Genomic DNA, 16,045 nt, shown 5'->3' on the forward strand with positions numbered 1-16,045 from the left:
GTGGATGGGAAGGCCCCATTTACTTTCAGCAGATAGGTCAGTGACTAGAGGGCATGAATTTAAAGTGAATGGTTGAAAGATTTGAGGAGAGAAGAGGAAACCTTGTGTGGAGTCTGGAACTCGTGCCCGAAAGTGTAGTAGAGGTAGAGAAAACTTGATTCATTTGAAAGGTGGCTGGATTTGCACATCAAGTGCTGTAACCCGCAGGACTTCAGACCAAATTCTACAAGTGGAATGAGGCTGCATGGCTCATCTTTTGACTGGTGCCGATATGATGGGCGAACACAGGAATATAGGAATTAGGAGCAGAAATAGGCAATTCAGCCCTGCGAACTCGCTCTGCCATTCAATCAGATCATGGCTGATCTCTTCCTGGTCTTAAATCCACCTCCCGGCCCGTTCCCCATATCCCTTTAACCCGTTTTCTATCAGAAATATATCCATCTCCTTCTTGAAACCATTTAATGACCAGATTCCACCACATTATCATAGAATTTACAGTGCAGGAGGCCATTCAGCCCATCGAGTCTGCACCGGCTCTTTTGAAAGAGCACCCTACCCAAGCCCACACCTCCACCATATCCCCATAACCCAGTAACCCCACCCAACACTAAGGGCAATTTTGGACACTAAGGGCAATTTAGCATGGCCAATCCACCTAACCTGCACATCTTTGGACTGTGGGAGGAAACCGGAGCACCCGGAGGAAACCCACGCACACGCGGGGAGAACGTGCAGACTCCACACAGACAGTGACCCAAGCCGGAATCGAACCTGGGACCCTGGAGCTGTGAAGCAATTGTGCTAACCACCATGCTACCCTGCTGCCCCTTATGGGGCAGTGAGTTCCACAAATTCACCCCCCTCTGCGAGAAGTTCCTTCTCATCTCAGTTCCAAATGTATCGCCTCTCAACCTGTATCTGTGACCTCACGTTCTAGATTGCCCCACAAGGGGGAACATTTGGTCTACGTTAACTTTATCAATCCCTTTTAGTATTTTATACACCTCGATCAGGTCCCCTCTCATCCATCGAAACTCCAGCGAGTACAAGCCCAAACTGTTCAATCTCTCCTCATACGACAACCCTTTCATCCCCGGAATCAATCTAGTGAACCTCCTCTGAACTGTCTCCAATGCCACCACATCCTTCCTCAAATAAGGAGATGAAAACTGGGCACATTACTCCAGATGTGGTCTCACCAACACCCTATACAATTGCAACAATACTTATTTACTTTTATACTCCAGTCCTTTAGCAATAAACACTAACATTCCATTTGCCTTTTTAATTACATGCTGTACCTGCAAACCGACTTTCTGCGATTCATGAACAAAGACTTACAGATCCCTCTGAACTGACACATCTTGAATCTGCTTTCCATTGAGATAATAATTTGCCTTTCTATTTTTTCGGCCAAAAAGATAACCTCACATTATCCACATTAAACTCCACCTGCCAAACCTTGGCGAAATCTCCGAGCCTGTCTATATCCGTCTGTAAAATCTGTATCGCCTCTTCACTGCCTGCTTTCCTACCTGTTTTAGTATCACCCGCAAATTTTGTTATGTTACACTCTGTCCCTGCTTGCAGAGTATTTGTATAGATTATAAACAGTTGAGGTGCGAGGACTGGCCCCTGTGGCACCCGCTAGTTACAGTTCACCAGCAATAAGACCATAAGACATAGGAGCAGAATTAGGCCACTCGGCACATCGAGTCTGTTCCACCATTCAATCACAGCTGATATCTTTCTCATTCCCATTCTCCTGCCTTCTCCCCATAATCCCTAATCACCAGAGAAGGACCCATTTATCCTGACCCTCTGCTTTCTGTCAGTCAGCCAATCATCAATCCAGTCTAGTATTCTACCCCCAAACCCTGTGGTCTCACCTTCTGGATCAATCTTTTATGCGGCACTTTGTCAAATGTCTTCTGGAAGTCTAGATATACCACATCCACAGGTTCCCATTATCCACTTTGCTGGTTATATTCTCAAAGAACTCAAGCAAGTTTCTCAAGCGTGACTTACCCTTCATCAAAACCATACTGACAATGGTGGATCGAGCTTTGTCTTTTCAAATGTTCAGTCATCTCCTCCTTAATGATTGATTCCAGCATCTTCCCCACCACAGAGGTCAAGCTAACCGGCCTATCATCTCCTACCTTTGTCTCTCTCCCTTTTTGAATAGGGGAGTTACATTGGCATGTTTCCAATCCACCGGGACCTATCCAGAATCCATGGAATTCTAAAATATCATAACCAATGCATCTACGATCTCTGCTGCCACGTCCTTTAATACCGACGGGTGCAGGCCATCAGGTCCCAGAGACTTATCTGCCTTCAGCTCCATTAATTTATTCAATACCTTTTCCCCAGTGATGGTTATTGCACCAAGTTCCTCTGCATTAACTGCAGTTTTTGGAAAATTATTATCCTCTCGCGAAGACAGAGGCAAAATATTGGTTCAGTGCCTCCACCATTTGTGTTGCCCATTATTACCTCACCAGTATCGCCCTTAAAGGGCCAACATTTACAGAAAACGTACTAGCGCCAAATTTGCATACGACACAAAAATAAGTGGGAACGCAATTTGAAATGAGGAATAAGAAATTTACAAATGGTTATGGATAGTTTGTGTGAGCAGGCCAAAATTTGGAAAGGTGGAATTTAACGTGGTTAAGTGTGAGGTCATCCATTTTGGTCAGAGGAGTAAAAAGGCAACTTATCTAAATGAGAAACTTCAAAATGCTTCGGGGCAGAGGGATCTGGGTGACCTCATGCAGGGATCGCAAAACGTTAGTGTGCAGGTAATAAAGAAGGCAAATAGAATTTTGGTGTTCATTGCTAATGGAATAAATTATAAAAGTAGGCAAGTGCTGTTGCAACTATGTGGCACATTGGTGAGACCTCATATCAAGTGCTGCACACTAGTTTAGGTCCCCTTAGTTGAGGAAGGACATAAATGCATTCAGGGTCGTTCAGAGAAGGTTCACTAGATTGATTCCAGGGATGAAGGACGTGTCTTATTAAGAGAGACTGAGCAGTTTAGGCCTATACTCACTGGAGTTTAGAAGAACGAGAGATCATCTAATTGAGGTGTACAATATGCTAAAGGGGATTTACAGGGTAGATGTACACCCCTTGTTGTACATTCTAGAATGAGGGGCCATAGTTTTAGGTGAAGGGATGGCAGATTTAAAACAGAAATTAGGAGAATTGCTTCACTCAAAGGATTGCAAATCTGTGGAATTCTCAACCATGGAATGCAGTGGACACTGGAACACTAAATGGATTTGAGGAGATAGAAAGGTTTTGAATTTGGAGCGGGTCGAGACGTTACGGTAAGTGGTCAGGAAGTTGCAAATGAGGTCGAGATTAGGTCAGCCAGGATCATACTAAATAGCGGAGAAGGCTCTAGGGGCTGAATTGCCGACTGTGATGAATGCTGGAATATCCAATGTATTATATTAAAGGGATTTGGTGCAGTAAGGGTTGAAAGCCTGGGTTAGTCTGTGTGACTGCTGTGATCATGCGTAAGAGAAATCCTAGTTTGAAAGGCAAGTATATTTTGGGAGTCGGGGTGCAATTAAACCACGGTAAACAGTTTGTGCTAATGAGGTTTTATTTGGATTAAGGGGATTCCCTGTGCAGTTAATGAGATTTCAGCTTGGGAATCTCTTTGTTAGCACAGGGCTAAATCGCTGGCTTTGAAAGCAGACCAAGGCAGGCCAGCAGCACGGTTCAATTCCCGTACCAGCCTCCCCGAACAGGCGCCGGAATGTGGCGACTAGGGGCTTTTCACAGTAACTTCATTGTGGGCAGCACGGTAGCACAAGTGATTAGCACTGTGGTTACACAGCGCCAGGGTCCCAGGTTTGATTCCCGGCTTGGGTCACTGTGCGGAGTCTGCACGTTCTCCCCGTGTCTGCGTGGGTTTCCTCCAGGTGCTGCTGTTTCCTCCCACAGTTTCCTCCCAAAGACGTGCAGGTTAGGTGGATTGGCCATGATAAATTGCCCTTAGTGACCAAAAAAGGTTAGGAGAGGTTGGGTTACGGGGATAGGGAGGCAGTGAGGGCTTAAGTGGGTCAGTGCAGACTCGATGGGCCGAATGGCCTCCTTCTGCACTGTATGTTTTACGTAAAGTATCTATATCTATGTAAAGAAGGGGTCGTTGCTGGGTGGTGCGAAGGCGCAGGCATTTTGAAGAAGGTTGTTCAATTGTAAGTATGAAGCTGTGACTAGGCATCAGGCAGTTAACTCTCACTGTAATTCAGTTTAAAGAGATCAACAGTCTCTAAAGCATGGTCAAAAGATCTCTCTTTTTCAAAAATTATCTCTGTAAAACAGGTATTCCTAAGTGCAAGCTACTTAATAGTGGATTGAGAGCTGAGATTTATTTTTACTTGTTGTTTGATTGGGAATAAAGGTAGCAGTTAAGGGTATAACTAAGAACAAAGAACAATATAGCACAGGAATAGGCTCTTCGGCCCTCCAAGTCTGTACCGGTCATGATACCACCCTTGGTCAAAACTCTGAGCACTTCCTAGTTCTGTATCCCTCTGTACCCATCCTATCAATGTATTTGTCAAGATGCCTTTTGAACACCATTAATGTTTAGCTAAATCGCTGGCTTTGAGAGCAGTCCAAGGCAGGCCAGCAGCACAGTTCAATTCCCGTACCAGCCTCCCCGAACAGGCGCTGGAATGTGGCGACTAGGGGCTTTCCCCAGTAACTTCATTTAACAAAGAACAAAGAACAAAGAAATGTACAGCACAGGAACAGGCCCTTCGGCCCTCCAAGCCCGTGCCGACCATACTGCCCGACTAAACTACAATCTTCTACACTTCCTGGGTCCGTATCCCTCTATTCCCATCCTATTCATGTATTTGTCAAGATGCCCCTTAAATGTCACTATCGTCCCTGCTTCCACCACCTCCTCCGGTAGCGAGTTCCAGGCACCCACTACCCTCTGCGTAAAAAACTTGCCTCGTACATCTACTCTAAACCTTGCCCCTCTCACCTTAAACCTATGCCCCCGTAGTAATTGACCCCTCTACCCTGGGGAAAAGCCTCTCACTATCCACTCTGTCTATGCCCCTCATAATTTTGTATACCTCTATCAGGTCGCCCCTCAACCTCCTTCGTTCCAGTGAGAACAAACCGAGTTTATTCAATCGCTCCTCATAGCTTATGCCCTCCATACCAGGCAACATTCTGGTAAATCTCTTCTGCACCCTCTCTAAAGCCTCCACATCCTTCTGGTAGTGTGGCGACCAGAATTGAACACTATACTCCAAGTGTGGCCTAACTAAGGTTCTATACAGCTGCAACATGACTTGCCAATTCTTATACTCAATGCCCCGGCCAATGAAGGCAAGCATGCCGTATGCCTTCTTGACTACCTTCTCCACCTGTGTTGCCCCTTTCAATGACCTGTGGACCTGTACTCCTAGATCTCTTTGACTTTCAATACTCTTGAGGGTTCTACCATTCACTGTATATTCCCTAACTGCATTAGACCTTCCAAAATGCATTACCTCACATTTGTCCGGATTAAACTCCATCTGCCATCTCTCCGCCCAAGTCTCCAGACAATCTAAATCCTGCTGTATCCTCAGACAGTCCTCATCGCTATCCGCAATTCCACCAACCTTTGTGTCGTCTGCAAACTTACTAATCAGACCAGTTACATTTTCCTCCAAATCATTTATATATACTACAAACAGCAAAGGTCCCAACACTGATCCCTGTGGACCACCACTGGTCACAGCCCTCCAATTAGAAAAGCATCCCTCCATTGCTACCCTCTGCCTTCTATGGCCTAGCCAGTTCTGTATCCACCTTGCCAGTTCACCCCTGATCCCGTGTGACTTCACCTTTTGTACTAGTCTACCATGAGGGACCTTGTCAAAGGCCTTACTGAAGTCCATATAGACAACATCTACTGCCCTACCTGCATCAATCATCTTAGTGACCTCCTCGAAAAACTCTATCAAGTTAGTGAGACACGACCTCCCCTTCACAAAACCGTGCTGCCTCTCACTAATACGTCCATTTGCTTCCAAATGGGAGTAGATCCTGTCTCGAAGAATTCTCTCCAGTAATTTCCCTACCACTGAAGTAAGGCTCACCGGCCTGTAGTTCCCGGGATTATCCTTGCTACCCTTCTTAAACAGAGGAACAACATTGGCTATTCTCCAGTCCTCCGGGACATCCCCTGAAGACAGCGAGGATCCAAAGATTTCTGTCAAGGCCACAGCAATTTCCTCTCCAGCCTCCTTCAGTATTCTGGGGTAGATCCCATCAGGCCCTGGGGACTTATCTACCTTAATATTTTTTAAGACACCCAACACCTCGTCTTTTTGGATCACAATGTGACCCAGGCTATCTACACCCCCTTCTCCAGACTAAACATCTACCAATTCCTTCTCTTTGGTGAATACTGATGCAAAGTATTCATTTAGTACCTCGCCCATTTCCTCTGGCTCCGCACATAGATTCCCTTGCCTATCCTTCAGTGGGCCAACCCTTTCCCTGGCTACCCTCTTGCTTTTTATGTACGTGTAAAAAGCCTTGGGATTTTCCTTAACCCTATTTGCCAATGACTTTTCATGACCCCTTCTAGCCCTCCTGACTCCTTGCTTAAGTTCCTTCCTACTTTCCTTATATGCCACACAGGCTTCGTCTGTTCCCAGCCTTTTAGCCCTGACAAATGTCTCCTTTTTCTTTTTGACGAGGCCTACAATATCCCTCGTCATCCAAGGTTCCCGAAAATTGCCGTATTTATCTTTCTTCCTCACAGGAACATGCCTGTCCTGTATTCCTTTCAACTGACACTTGAAAGCCTCCCACATGTCAGATGTTGATTTGCCCTCAAACATCCGCCCCCAATCTATGTTCTTCAGTTCTCGCCTAATATTGTTATAATTAGCCTTCCCCCAATTTAGCACATTCATCCTCGGACCACTCTTATCCTTGTCCACCAATACTTTAAAACTTACTGAATTGTGGTCACTGTTACCGAAATGCTCCCCTACTGAAACATCTACCACCTGGCCGGGCTCATTCCCCAATACCAGGTCCAGTACCGCCCCTTCCCTAGTTGGACTGTTTACATATTGTTTTAAGAAGCCCTCCTGGATGCTCCTTACAAACTCCGCCCCGTCTAAGCCCCTGGCACTAAGTGAGTCCCAGTCAATATTGGGGAAGTTGAAGTCTCCCATCACCACAACCCTGTTGTTTTTACTCTTTTCCAAAATCTGTCTACCTATCTGCTCCTCTATCTCCCGCTGGCTGTTGGGAGGCCTGTCGTATACCCCCAACATTGTGACTGCACCCTTCTTATTCCTGATCTCTACCCATATAGCCTCACTGCCCTCTGAGGTGTCCTCTCGCAGTATAGCTGTGATATTCTCCCGAACAAGTAGCGCAACTCCGCCTCCCCTTTTACATCCCCCTCTATCCCGCCTGAAACATCTAAATCCTGGAACGTTTAGCTGCCAATCCTGCCCTTCCCTCAACCAGGTCTCTGTAATGGCAACAACATCATAGTTCCAAGTAGTAATCCAAGCTCTAAGTTCATCTGCCTTACCCGTAATGCACCTTGCATTAAAACATATGCACTTCAGGCCACCAGACCCGCTGTGTTCAGCAACTTCTCCCCGTCTGCTCTGCCTCAGAACCACACTGTCCCTATTCCCTAGTTCTCCCTCAATGCTCTCACCTTCTGACCTATTGCTCCCGTGCCCACCCCCCCTGCCATACTAGTTTAAACCCTCCCGTTTGACATTAGCAAACCTCGCGGCCAGGATATTTATGCCTCTCCGGTTTAGATGCAACCCGTCCATCTTATACAGGTCACACCTGCCCCGGAAGAGCTCCCAGTGGTCCAGATAACGGAAACCCTCCCTCCTACACCAGCTGTTTAGCCACGTGTTTGTCTGCTCTATCTTCCTATTTCTAGCCTCACTGGCACGTGGCACAGGGAGTAATCCCGAGATTACAACCCTCGAGGTCCTGTCTTTTAACTTTCTGCCTAGCTCCCTGAACTCCTGCTGCAGGACCTCATGCCCCTTCCTGCTATGTCGTTAGTACCAATATGTACAACGACCTCTGCCTGTTTGCCCTCCCCCTTCAGGATTCCCTCTACCCGTTCGGAGACATCCTGGACCCTGGCACCAGGGAGGCAACATACCATCCTGGAGTCTCTTTCACGTCCACAGAAGCGCCTATCTGTGCCCCTGACTATAGAGTCCCCTATTACTATTACTCTTCTGCGCTTGGACCCTCCCTTCTGAACATCAGAGCCAGCCGTGGTGCCACTGCTCTGGCTGCTGCTGTTTTCCCCTGATAGGCTATCCCCCCCGACAGTATCCAAAGGGGTATATCTGTTCGAGAGGGGGACAACCACAGGGGATTCCTGCACTGACTGCCTGCCCTTTCTGGTGGTCACCCATTTCTCTGCCTGCACCTTGGGTGTGACCACATTTACATAACTGCAATCTATGACGCTTTCCGCCACCTGCATGCTCCTAAGTGCATCCAATTGCTGCTCCAACCGAACCATGCGGTCTGTGAGGAGCTGCTGTTGGGTACATTTTCTGCAGATGAAGCCATCCGGGACGCTGGAAGCCTCCCGGACCTGCCACATCTCAGTCAGAGCACAGCACCCCTCTGACTGACATTGCGTCAATTAATTAAAATTTGTCTTTTTTTTTTATAAATAAATTTTTTTAAATTGCAAAGTTACTGTCAACTATCTGTTTCCTAGCACTAGATTTCTAATAGAAATGCGATAGCTAACTATAATACTCTCCGATCTCTGGCTTAGATATCCTCTAAATTATAATTAAGTTATTATGTTTAATTAGTTCCCAAATACTCAAATTTTTTTTAAATTTTTTTTTTTAAATTTAGGTTAGAATCCCAACCAGCCACTCAGGTCACAGCTTTTCTGTGATGTCACTTCAGTTTCCCCCCGACACACAATTTGAAAAAAGGTATAAAAGTAAAAATCACTTACTTACCTTCTGAGTGTCTGAGATGTTCTCAGGTTCTCTCGCTGACAGAGACTGCTCCTCCACCTCCGATCCTTGACCTGCACAATGCTAATAATATAATAATATAATATGGCACTTACCTTACACCAATGGGTCTTATTATTAGGTTAGAGGAGGAGGGCGGGTGGGAGACACTACACGTGTAGTGTCTCGGGTTTCCTCTCCACCAGAATTTATTGGTTGGGGGGGGGGGGGGGGGGGGGGGGGGGGGGGGGGGGGGGGGACTTGCCAGAGGTCGAACTTCCGGTTCCCGCCTTATATAAAAACAAATAAAACAGAAAAGAAGAACAGACACGGGACCAGGTAAGGGTTTTTAAATTCACTACTCACCTCCCAAAAGGCCCCTGCGCACCGCTGCCGCCGAAATCCAAAGATCTGCTCCTGTAAAGGTAAGGTTTTTAAATACACTACTCACCTCCCAGAAGGCCCCTGCGCACCGCTGCCGCCGAAATCCAAAGGGCTGCTCCTGTAAAGGTAAGGCTTTTAAATACACTACTCACCTCCAAGAAGGCCCCTGTGCACCGCTGCCGCCGAAATCCAAAGGGCTGCTCCTGTAAAGGTAAGGCTTTTAAATACACTACTCACCTCCAAGAAGGCCCCTGCGCACCGCTGCCGCCGAAATCCAAAGGGCTGCTCCTGTAAAGGTAAGGTTTTTAAATACACTACTCACCTCCCAGAAGGCCCCTGCGCACCGCTGCCGCCGAAATCCAAAGGGCTGCTCCTGTAAAGGTAAGGTTTTTAAATACACTACTCACCTCCCAGAAGGCCCCTGCGCACCGCTGCCGCCGAAATCCAAAGGGCTGCTCCTGTAAAGGTAAGGCTTTTAAATACACTACTCACCTCCAAGAAGGCCCCTGCGCACCGCTGCCTCCGAAATCTAAAGGGCTGCTCCTGTAAAGGTAAGGTTTTTAAATACACTACTCACCTCCCAGAAGGCCCCTGCGCACCGCTGCCGCCGAAATCCAAAGGGTTTTTTGAAGCCTACTTGTGACAATAAGCGATTTTCATTTAATTTCATGTATCTGCTTCCATAACCCTCCCTGACAACATGTTCCAGGCACTCACCACCCTGTGTAAAAAAACCTGTCTCGCATATCTCCTCTAAACTTTGCCCCCATGGTCCTTAAACCTATGCCCCGAGTGACTGACCCCTCCAACCCAGGAAAGAGTGCCAGTCCATTCTATCCATGCCCCTCAATCTTGTAGATCTCAATCTCCGTTGTTCTAATGAAAACAGTCCGAGTCTATTCAGCCTCTCTGCAGACCTAACACCCCCCAGACCAGGCTACATCCTGGTAAACCTCCTCTGCACCTTCTCCAAAGCCTCCACATCCTTCCAGGGTGTGGCGACCAGAATTATGCGCAATATTCCAAGTGCGGCCTTTGCCAGTTTTCATACTCGAGGCCTTGTCCAATGAAGGCAAGCATTCCGTCTGCTTTCTTGATGCCCCTTGTGATGCCACTTTCAAAGATCTGTGGACCTGTACGATCTGTGGATCTCTCTGACTTTCTATATTCCTAAGAGTTTTGCCATTTACGGTATATTTCCCCTCTATGTTAGACCTACCAAAATGCATTACCTCATATTTGTCTGGATTAAACTCCATTTGCCATTTTTCTGCCCAGGTCTCCAGCCTATCCATGTCCTGCTGTATCCTCTGACAATTCTCAACACTACCTGCCACTCCACCACCCTTGGTGTCATTTGTGAACTTACTAATCATAGCACAGTGGTTAGCACCGTTGCTTCACAGCACCAGGGTCCCGCGTTCGATTCCCGCTTGAGTCACTGTCTGTGCAGAGTCTGCACGTTCTCCCCGTGTCTGCATGGTGTTATGGGCCAGAATTTAGAAACACCAAAGTATATTATGGAGTTCAGGTGAGCCTGCCTTTCAGGTGTTATTCAACAGACTTCTTCGGCACTTTCAATCAAAAAACAATTTTTATTATTCAAATTTAGTTAACACTTTTATAAACACACAGTAAGAATTTTTATCAGCTGCAAACATAAAGACCCCACACAGCTACAGTAATCTATCTTAACCCTTATGAATTCAATAACAAAATCCAAGTAAACCCAGAAACCCCTTTTCAAAGGTGTGGCCCAGAACACGGCACTCTCACTGGTATAAGACTTGTTGTTGATACTCTGTTCCCCTTTTCAAACAGCAGCTTTGAATTCCTTCCGGAAAGCAATGGCAAGATTCTAGAATCCATTGTTAAGGATGAGATTTCTAAATTCTTGGAAGTGCAGGGTCGGATTAGGACAAGTCAGCATGGATTTAGTAAGGGGAGGTCTTGCCTGACAAACCTGTTAGAGTTCTTTGAAGAGATAACAAATAGGTTAGACCAAGGAGAGCCAATGGATGTTATCTATCTTGACTTCCAAAAGGCCTTTGATAAGGTGCCTCACGGGAGACTGCTGAGTAAAATAAGGGCCCATGGTATTCGAGGCAAGGTACTAACATGGATTGACGACTGGCTGTCAGGCAGAAGGCAGAGAGTTGGGATAAAAGGTTCCTTTTCGGAATGGCAACCGGTGACGAGTGGTGTCCCGCAGGGTTCAGTGTTGGGGCCACAGCTGTTCTCTTTATATATTAACGATCTAGATGACGGGACTGAGGGCATTCTGGCTAAGTTTGCCGATGATACAAAGATAGGTGGAGGGGCAGGTAGTATGGAGGAGGTGGGGAGGCTGCAGAAAGATTTAGACAGTTTAGGAGAGTGGTCCAAGAAATGGCTGATGAAATTCAACGTGGGCAAGTGCGAGGTCTTGCACTTTGGAAAAAAGAATAGAGGCGTGGACTATTTTCTAAACGGTGACAAAATTCATAATGCTGAAGTGCAAAGGGACTTGGGAGTCCTAGTCCAGGATTCTCTAAAGGTAAACTTGCAGGTTGAGTCCGTAATTAAGAAAGCAAATGCAATGTTGTCATTCATCTCAAGAGGCTTGGAATATAAAAGCAGGGATGTACTTCTGAAGCTTTATAAAGCACTAGTTAGGCCCCATTTAGAATACTGTGAGCAATTATGGGCCCCACACCTCAGGAAGGACATACTGGCACTGGAGCGGGTCCAGCGGAGATTCACACAGATGATCCCAGGAATGGTAGGCCTAACATACGATGAACGTCTGAGGATCCTGGGATTATATTCATTGGAGTTTAGGAGGTTGAGGGAGATCTAATAGAAACTTACAAGATAATGAATGGCTTAGATAGGGTGGATGTAGGGAAGTTGTTTCCATTAGCAGGGGAGACTAGGACCCGGGGGCACAGCCTTAGAATAAAAGGGAGTCACTTTAGAACAGAGATGAGGAGAAATGTCTTCAGCCAGAGAGTGGTGGGTCTGTGGAATTCATTGCCAGAGGGCGGTGGAGGCCGGGACGTTGAGTCTTTAAGACAGAAGTTGATAAATTCTTGATTTCTCGAGGAATTAAGGGCTATGGAGAGAGAGCGGGTAAATGGAGTTGAAATCAGCCATGATTGAATGGTGGAGTGGACTCGATGGGCCGAATGGCCTTACTTCCACTCCTATGTCTTATGGTCTTATCTCTTTTAAGTTATCAAACCATTTAGAAACAGCTTTTTAAAATGAAGCTAGAGACACTTCTTTCAACCTGTGCAGTTCAAAACCAGTCCGAACTCAAAACGAAAGTAAAACAGAGCCACAAATTAGCTCCACCCACACAATGACATCACTGAAGCCTGTGATAAGATGAAAACATTTCTTAAAGGGACACTCCCATGACAGTGGGTTTCCTCCGGTTTCCTCCCACAAGTCCAGAAAGACGTGCTTGTTAGGTGAATTGGACATTCTAAATCCTCCCTCTGTGTACCCGAACAGGCGCCAGAATGTGGCGACTCGGGGATTTTCACAGTAACTTCATTGTAGTGTTAATGTAAACCTACTTGTGACAATAATAAAAATTATTATTATAGCTACATTTTCCTCCAAATCGTTTATGTATAATACAAATAAGAGGCCCCAGCACCGATCCCTGTGAAACGCCACTAGTCACAACCTTCCATTCAGAAAAACACCCTTCTACTGCTACCCTCTGCCTTCTGTGACCGAGCCAGTTCTGTATCCATCTTACCGCCTCACCTCTGATCCCGTGTAACTTCACCTTTTGTACGAGTCTGCCATGAGGCACCTTGTCAAAGACTTTACTGAAGTCCATGTAAACATCATCGCCCTCCCCATATCAATCATCTTGGTCACCTCCTTAGGAAACATGATCAAGTTAGTAAGGTACGATCTCCCCTTCACAAAACCATGGTGTCTATCGCTAATGAGTCCATTTGTTTCCGAATGGGTATAAATCCAGCCCGAGAATTCTCTCCAATAATTTACCTACTACCGAATATTGGGGATCCTGTCCAATATCCTAGTCACTGTTGGGGTCTAGTCTGGGATTGTGATAAAATGAACATAAGAACCAGATGGTTCTCAGCAAGCAGTCCATTTAAATCAACAGCCAACAATGGTCAGATACACCACACTCTGAAAGCAAATTGCAGATGCCACCAGTACAACTTCTGTGGATTTCTCGTCCACAACCTGGTTTTCCTTTTTAAAATTTTTTAAAAATAGAATTTACAGTGCAGAAGGCCATTCGGCCCATCGGGTCTGCACCGGCTCTGGGAAAGAGCACCCTACCCAAGGTCAACACCTCCACCCTAACCCCATAACCCAGTAACCCCACCCAACACTAAGGGCAATTTTGGACACTAAGGACAATTTATCACGGCCAATCCACCTAACCTGCACATCTTTGGACTGTGGGAGGAAACCGGAGCACCCGGAGGAAACCCACGCACACACGGGGAGGATGTGCAGACTCCGCACAGACAGTGACCCAAGACGGAATCGAACCTGGGACCCTGGAGCTGTGAAGCAATTGTGCTATCCACAATGCTACCGTGCTGCCCTTTAAACTGTGTCTGCTTCCACATCATAGACCCTCATCATCCTGCCAGCTCTATACCAAACTGAAGTCATTAATCCTTTCTCAGGGAGGCAATGGCATAGTGGTATTGTCACAGGACTAGTAATCCAGTGGATGAATTTAGGAATTTCATATATATTGTATTGTATCTATTTGGTGCAGGAAGTCCGGGTTAGTGCGTGACTGCTGCAGGCGTGTTTTAAAAATCCTGGTATGAAAGGCGCCGATGCTTTTGGAGACAGAAATGCAATGAAAGCATCATAAAAGTTTGGGCTAATGGGCTTTTATTTTATATTAAGATGGTTCCCAAGGGAGCAGATTATTAGAGATATTGTGCTTATCTTAATAAGATGATGAAGTTAATGGGAGGAGCAAGGGGCTGAAGCAGTCAGGCGTCGAGGTTCAGAGTTCTTTTTTTGGCTGGAAGGGGAACCAAGGAGGTTTCTGAAATATACAGCCAGAGATTCAGCATTATTCTGACAGGGTGTCAGGTCGCTCTCTTTCAAACAGTCTCAAAACATCTCCCTTTCTCATGGTGGAATTCCAAGACATCTCATTGTGATATGCATTCCTCAGTACGGAATGTATTCAAAAGTGGATTGTGACCGGAGATGGTTTTGTTGTTTGAGTGGAAGTAAAGACAGCAGTTAAGGGTTATTGTGCTGCTGCATTGATTATCATTGTTTAAAGGGTAATTGCAAGCTATTTTTCTTGTGTGATGTTCAGGATATTTTAATACTGTATTACTAATAAAGTGTTGTAGTAATTTACCATATTTCAATTGCTTTATGCAGCCACTGCTGGAGCCTCACAGTCTTACAAAATTAAAATAAAGTATTGGGGTTTCTGTCCAGTATCCTAGCTGTTGTTGGGGTCTGGTCCAGAATGGTAATACTAGAGGCCGGGGGTAATGATCTGGGTTTTAATTCCACCTCGTGTAGGATGTGGAAGCTCAGGGACACGTCCACACACCCTGGCTCCTTCACGTGCAAGAAGTGCGTCCAGCTGTAGCCCCTGGACCGTCCGATTTGTAATCGTCCCAACTCTCCCAGAACTGTTCCATTGTCCCGTAAATCTGAATCCCTCCCTCCTATACCATCTCTCATGCCACACATTCATCCTATCTATCCTGTCATTCCTACTCTGACTAGCACGTGGCACTGGTAGCAATCCCTAGTTTACTACCTTTTGAGGTCCTACTTTTTAGTTTAGCTCCTAATTCCCAAAATTCAGCATATAGGACCTCATCCCATTTTTTACCTATATCGTTCTTTGGTGCCAATATGCACCAAAGTGAATCCATCTGCTTGACAGCTCTGGAGCTGCGGATGGACTCACTTTGGAGCATCCACGATGCTGGGGAAGTCGTGGATAGCACGTTTAGCGAGTTGGTCACATCGCAGATAAAGAGTACTGAGGGAGATAGGAAATGGGTGACCAACAGGCTGAGGAAGAGTAGGAAGGCAGTACAGGAACTCCTGCGGTCATCTCCCTCCAAAACAGGTACCGCTTTGGATACTGTTGGGGAGATGGCTCACCAGGGGAAGGCAGCAGGAGCCAGTTTCATGGCACCGTGGCTGGCTATGCTGCGCAGGAGGGCAGGAAAAAGAATGGCAGACCTATAGTGAGGGGATTTGATTGTAAGCGGAGCAGACAGGCGTTTCTGTGGACGCAAATGAGATTCCAAGAAGGTATGCTGCCTCCTGGGTGCAAGGGCCCTGGATGTCTCAGAGCTGCTGCAGGGCATTCTAAAGGGGGAGGGGTGAACAGCCAGCTACCATGGTGCATATAGGCACCAACAAACGATATAGGTTAAAAAACAGGATGAGGTCCTATATGCTGAATTTAGGGAGTTAGGAGCTAAACTAAAAAGTAGGGCCTCAAAGATAGTAATCTCAGTATTGCTACCAGTGCCACGTGCTAGTCAGAGTAGGAATGGCAGGATAGACAGGATGAATGCGTGGCATGAGAGATGATACAGGAAGGAGTGTCGTGTGAGAGTCCCTTTAAGAAAAGTGTTTCATCAAATGGC

The 16,045-nt window shown here is 46.3% G+C and overlaps 1 protein-coding gene across 2 annotated transcripts in view; it reads right to left on the reverse strand.

Annotated features, from left to right (window-relative positions):
• Nucleotides 1-16,045, reverse strand: part of mogs (mannosyl-oligosaccharide glucosidase) — a 103,781-nt gene that overhangs the window by 28,700 nt on the left and 59,036 nt on the right. The gene's annotated exons all lie outside the window — the stretch shown is intronic.

This window comes from Scyliorhinus torazame, chromosome 3 (assembly GCF_047496885.1).
Source record: "Scyliorhinus torazame isolate Kashiwa2021f chromosome 3, sScyTor2.1, whole genome shotgun sequence".
NCBI lineage: Eukaryota > Metazoa > Chordata > Chondrichthyes > Carcharhiniformes > Scyliorhinidae > Scyliorhinus > Scyliorhinus torazame.